Source organism: Dryas octopetala, chromosome 2 (genome assembly GCF_963921425.1).
Source record: "Dryas octopetala chromosome 2, drDryOcto1.1, whole genome shotgun sequence".
NCBI lineage: Eukaryota > Viridiplantae > Streptophyta > Magnoliopsida > Rosales > Rosaceae > Dryas > Dryas octopetala.
In genome coordinates, this window is record NC_141367.1 from 16,302,145 (window position 1) to 16,309,066 (window position 6,922).

The 6,922-nt window shown below is 34.9% G+C and overlaps 1 long non-coding RNA gene across 1 annotated transcript; it reads left to right on the forward strand.

Moving 5' to 3' along the window:
• Positions 1-202: 202 nt before the first annotated feature.
• LOC147293484 (uncharacterized) lies at positions 203-918 on the forward strand. Its single transcript, XR_015120891.1, has 3 exons — positions 203-341; positions 459-545; positions 627-918. It is a non-coding gene; the product is annotated as an uncharacterized LOC147293484 (long non-coding RNA).
• Positions 919-6,922: the final 6,004 nt, after the last annotated feature.

The following is a 6,922-nucleotide window of genomic DNA, read 5'->3' on the forward strand; positions in this document are numbered from 1 at the left end:
TCCATTTCCCTCTTAAATTGTTGAACAGATAGGAATGGGTACTGCATTAGACACTTTCCGCGGCCAGTCCTTCGAAGCAAAACAGTATCACATGCTTGGCATACATATGTGGAACATAAGTTATCCACTATAAGGTTTTACCCTTATACCAAGTTTTCTCATTCTAAGGGAAGATTTGATAACTGATTTATTAAAAGAAGTGACTTTAATTTACAACTTCAGGTATCATAAGAGGAAGTGGACAGCAGAAGATTGGGGCTTATGTTAATCTGGGAGCTTATTATCTTATGGGCATTCCCACATCAGTATTATTAGCTTTTGTTCTGCACATTGGAGGGAAGGTGACACCAAATTCTTGTGCTTTTTTATTTATTTAAGTCTCCATCATACTCTTGATTTTAATTTTATCTTCTACTTTCTTAATCCTTATTAATTTCACATTAACATGTCCTTCACAGGGTCTTTGGATGGGAATTATTGTGGCGCTATTTGTGCATGCACTATCTCTTGCAATCATAATCTTATGCACAGATTGGGAGAAAGAAGTAAACTACTTTGTCATGTTATGTTTCATGTATCAATCTCTGTTGCATTCATCTCATGGTCCATTTTTATTCCTTTTGTAGGTGAAGAAAGCTTCTGATAGAGTGTTCAACACAAAGGCCGTTGCTGAAGAATCATCGCAAAGCTGATGCAAAAGTCATGATCATATCTAGAGTAGGTCCTTCAGAGGATTATTTCAGGAAGGGAAAATTTAGACTTAAAAAAGAAGGTTCTAGTGCTTAATTATAAGTGCATAGTTGTTTTCCCTATGGAAGACATTTCAATCCATATCAGAACCTGCAAGTGACAAGTCTCAAATGATTTTGCATTGGATTTGTATGGCTTGTTAATGCTATGCAAGTTTGTTTTATATGATGTGCAGCCCTTTTTTTGGGGACCAAAAGCTCAACATGAGAACAGTAGAGGCTGTGTGGGGGATTGGTGTGGAGGTTGAGGGAGGGGTCCTTACAAAAGTTTGAGCAACTAAGGCCTTGGAACTAGTTTTGAGGGCTAAAGAAGGAAAGAAAATGAGACAGAAAATTGGGGTGCTCAAAAATCTAGCTCATCATGCTGTTGAATGTAATGGTAGCTCAACCCAAGCTTTTAATAGCTTGGTGGAGATAGTAACTACCTAGTATATGAATCTTGAAAATTAGCCATTTTCGTTTCCATAAGTGTTTAGTTAATATATATATGATTTACAATAATGCTAGTTGTCCCACATTTTTGTTTCTCACCTGATGTGTCATTACTTTACTGAAAGGGTATTTCCTTTTTCTTTTTTAGGTTTTATTTTTTTAATTTTTAGTATCCAATGTATGAATGCCATGTAAGATGATATGAAATTGTGGTATAAAAATGTGGTAAGTGTAACATTACTGATATATTTATGCAGAGTAATATTGTTTAGATAATTGAAAAAAGTTATATTCGATCTAAACTAATAGATTTGGGAGTTTATCTCTGATCATTTGGGAGCTATAAATATGAGGTCTAATGAGACTGATGTAAGTTAGGAAAGTCACAAACATAGGCATGGAACCAATTAAAAGTAGAAATGTTGCGGAGCTTGTGGTCATCCAATTTGTATGCCCCCAAAATACTATATAGTTCCTGCTCAAATTGGCATGGGCTATGCTAGATATTTCATGGGCCATCATGTAGGCAACTCGCCACTGAATGGGCCAACACGTTGGCCCACAAATGATCCTTGATGGCTAATGAGCTTAACCGAGTCAAGCACATTAAGATTGTTGTGGGCTGGAATCAACAAATGATAGTCTAACACATAGTGATGAACTGCTTGGGCAAGGGCCAATAGTGGACGACCAAAGGCCAATAGATCTCAACATATGGGGCCCATATATATATTTACTTCTCATCTTTTTTGAATTTTTTTTTTAATTATCAACAACTATTATTTATAAGATTTGAACTTAATAATTCTTCCACATACAGTTTATAAACTGGTGTTCACTAGTCTGTCATTGACAAAATTTCTTTACACCAACCCGAAAAGAGGGGATAGTCTTCATGCCGGAGTATCCTAATCCGAATGCCACGAAAATTTAGGGAAGCCTTTTTAAAGAGTTACCCTATAATTGTGGAATATCTCTCAAATATATTGTAATTATCTATACATAATTGTTGTTGGGTGGTCATTTGGGCCTAGCCAAGTTGAACCAATCAAATTTGGAGACTTTAGAATAAAAATTCAAATTGACGACCAAAATGGTGATTGGGCAATTGTTCTTGTTACAATTTATTATTTTTACTTTAAAAATATATAACCAATTGAGTTTGAATGTTATCTACTCGCACCCAATTTTTCTAAGACTCAAAGTCTCAGTCCCCCGACTAATTTACCATTTGGTACTTTAAAAAAGCTTATGATGGATGTGTAGGTGTCGAGTTTTCATCAATGTAGATATGGCTGGACCAAGATGCATGCACATAAATAAGGCTGGACTAATAGTCTAAAACCAAGTGTACAATATTTTCCAAGTTATCTGAATGTCACGGGCAAAGCCTCCACTTTTGACTACAAATGATCACTTGCAAATATCGAGGAACAAGAAACAAAACAAAATATCTGAGTATGGCTGTCCAGATGCACTGCCTGCATAGTGCATAGTGCATAGTGCATACAGCAGAGTCCAACTTATTAGAGCATCTGCACTGGTAAGAAATCGCCAACATCAAATATAGTGTCAAAGATATTTCCCTGAGGAGAATAACTTACATTTTTGAAGAGTGTGCTAGAGAAAGTATGTTCCTCAACCTCTCTATAATTCTTAGTTTTATTTCGAAAGAAGGGAGATTAAGTGAGGCCAAGCAATTATAATCTTTTAATTGAATTTAGCAAGTATGTATTATGAATCTTCTTCTTATTGACCCATTAACGTAAGCAATATTATAGGTACCCATGCTTAAAAAAAATGGAGAAAATCGTGTTGGACTCGATATGCTCATTTCTTAAGCCAGCGTTCTACGCCAAGGCCATAGCTATATAGAAAATTAGGATTAAATACCAAATATCAATAGTTTTTCAATAAAGCAGCAAGGCACTAATTTTTTTTAGTTTAGGTACTAACCTAGAGTAAGACATTTTGGATTAGGTCACAAATCAGTTTGTTATATAGTTGTGACTGTCGAACAATCACAGTTGTGATTAAACTGTGACTGTTTCAAATTTATAAAAATTTAAAATTTTTAAGAGTTTAATACTTTTAATTTAGGCTTAGGGGATGCAGTTATATAACTCAAAGACTAAATAGTAAAGTTTAAACCTTGAAAATATTGAAAAAATAACAAATCAATAAAAAAGTTATGACTGTTAGACAGTCACAGCTCGATATAACCATGTTTTTTAAAATTGGTACCTAAACTGAAATTTAGTACCTAAAGTAAAATGACATAAATGTTTTGGTAGTTAAAATGAAAAAACATTATAATTTGGTACCTAAAATCAACGGACCTTAGCTATATTGTTCAAGCCAGAAAACCAAGTGATTTGATGCACGTCATTATAGAAGGTGTAGTTATATGCACCGACACGACCAGCGATGTTGGAACAATGGGTTCCTCGAATTTTTGTATAGAATTTCGTTTGGATAAGCTTCATATATATAATTAGTATAAACAATCTTATCCGAACCACAGTTATAGATAACCGGACATGAATACGAAAATCTCTTCAAATACAATTTTTCTAATTTTTGATAACTAACTATTCTAACAATTATTCTAATTTTCATTTCTAAAATTTTGATAACTATTTTTTTAAGTTATATTATAAATTTAAAATAATTAAGTTGAAATAATATCGATATAAAGTGAGATTCGAAAGATGTGAAGTTCCAACAACATTCTCAAGTTTGAATGTTCCAAAGTAAGAAAATTCATTTCAAGTAAGGAAAATTAAACTTGTTTAGGTAAATGATATATCAATTGTACTTCTACTCATTTTTTTAGTGTTTTTTGTTTTTTCTGAGAAATTTTATAAAATAATTCATTTTAATCACTTAATTTTTTTTTTTGGTAACCAAGGGTGTCCTGGGTCAGTTTTTGCGCACTAGACTAATCCCTTAGGCCGGTCAAAGGCAGACAATCCACGCCGGGTCTAGGAGATTCACAAGTGATTTTATCTCTCTTGCTGCTTGGCTACAAGTAGGCCTCACCAAAAAGCCCAAGGCCCGAAGCCCGCCCGGCCCATTAGGCCCGAAGCCCGATTTGGCCCGAAAATTGGGCCGGCCCGGCCCGGCCCGAAAGTCTCTTGGGTTGGGCTTGGGCCATCCCCTTGAAGCCCATGAGCCGCCCGAAGCTCGGCCCGTTTAGGCCCGCCCAAAGCCCGACCCAAAGCCCAATTTGGAAATCATAACATATTTAATAGGTTTTTTTTTTGTTTACTATAATAAATTATTAATATACTTATTAAGTTATTATATAATACTATAATGTTAGTAAATAGTAATAGTGTAAACTATGTAATACCATAAATAATAAAGTAATAAACTTTTAAAATTGTATACAACATTACAAGTATAATAAAATATAAATGTATATGTGTATATACAACTTTTATAATACAAGTATAATTAAAGTTATTAAACCACAATCGTCATTTCATTAATTCAACGATCTGAACCGTTCATTTTCTATTTTCATAGTCAAAGATCATCCTTACAAAAAATCGGCTAAATCGGAATTCATCTACCCATTCGATTATCATTAGAAAAATCACGATCGTTCATTAATTCGACCACCGTTACATTTAGAAAAATCACTTTTACATCTTCGATTAAGCTAATTTTTTGCAAGAATTCTCTTTGAGTGGAGAACTAAAACTTGAACGGTTCGGATCGTTGAAAACAAGATCGATATGTGAGCTTCTACATATAAATACACTTGAAGAGTATAATTCTAATAACTTTCCCATTGAAACCTTATTGTTTCCATAATTATGAAGACCACAACGTGATTTCAACAATCTGACCTGTTCATTTTCTATGTTCATAGTCAAAGATCATCCGTACAAAAAATCGGCTAAATCGAAATTCATCTACCCATTCGATGATCATTAGAAAAACCACGATCGTTCATTAATTTGACCACCATTATGTCACTTTTACATCTCCGATTGAGCTAATTTTTTGCACAAATTATCTTTGAGTGAGGAACTAAAATTTGAACGGTTTGGATCGTTGACAACACAATTGCATCGTTTGTTTATAAAAATATGTAATAAAATATATAATAATACATATGTACATTTATGTTTTATTATAGTTGTAATGTTGTATATAATTTTAAAAGTTTATTATTTATGGTATTACACTATTACTAACATAATAGTATTATATAATAACTTAATAAGCATATTAATAATTTATTGAAGTAAATAAACGAAAGAGCTATTAAATATGTTATGATTCACAAACTTGACAAATAAACTTGTCAGCTCAGTTGGTTGAGAGTTGAAGCTTGTTATGTGAGGTCTCATGTTCAAATCACAATATAGCCAAAATCCAATTTTTTTTTTTTTTGAAGATATATATGTGTCTAAATAGGCTTTGGGCCCATTTTGGGCCGCCCGTTCGGGCCTAGCCCGGCCCGGCCCTCCAAGCCCGCAAGCCAAAGCCCGATGGGCGGGCCTTGGGCTTGTGTATTAAAGCCCAAGCCCGGCCCGGCCCGGCCCGAAAACCCTATTGGGCTTTTATAATTCAAGCCCGAGCCCGGCCCGAACCCAAAAAATTTGGGCCGGGCTAGTTGCCGACCCCTAGCTACAAGAGTCCAACTTTATTAGCTCTTTGGCCAATTTTTAGACCAAAATACCCCTTGTAAGTAGACAAGTGGTCAACAAGTCACTAAACATTCGATCAGAACGTTCACCATATTGTCGACTTCAACTTTAGCAAGATGAACTATTGAACGAAAAACTCTAGATAAATCCATATAAAACCTGGATCAAACCCAAATATGCTATTTAGTGTTTTTTTTTTTTTCACTTTTAGCTCAAATTTCGACCCCTGTCTTAATTTCGTACTCAAAATTTTGTGATTTAATTGAGTACTTAAACTTTTATTTTATATCTACTTAGTCTTTAATTCTATTTTCATCGATCACTTTTCCACAACGTCCCTGTGAGAGTGATTAATTGGACTCACACCTCACACTGGGCCAGAGAGAGTGAGTGTAAGTGATTGTACCCGAGTCCAATTGTTGATGTTCATATTGGACATCACTAAGAGTGAGAGCAATACCGAGCGGGCTCGGTCCACGTGGGAATCAGAGAGGAGAGAGAGAGAGATGAACCGTGGTGGCCGGTCGAGAAACAACCTGCACGCGGGCCCCACGCTCTGTCTTGTTGCAGAGTCACGTAGCCTTCCACGCGTGAAGAAGATGTGCGGCCGTGATTAAAGGTCCATCAGAAACGGACGGTCCAAATAAGTTGCACACTTTCAACGAATCTCATTGCTTGTTTGTTGGAGATCAACATATATGCAGGATTAAATGTCTGTTGCAATTAATTGTTATAATTAAAATAAATTTAAAAATGCCAGAAAATACATAAAAAAAATTCCAAAAACTTTCTGAGAAATATAACATTATTTCTACCAGCTATCATAATTTTTTCTATAAATACCTTATTCACTTTTCACACAATCATCAATCTTTTTCATACCAAAAATCTTACATAAATTTTTTGTTTTCATTGATGGGGAAGAAAAGTCCGTCTTGGTCGAGTGACGAAGAGAAGACTTTCATCAAGGCTTGGCTAACAATCTCATTAGATATCATCCTTTGTGCTGGAAATGGGTCGGTTGGCTGGTAAAACCGACCAATTCCCACTCCTACTATTCAGGGGTCGTCTTAGGTC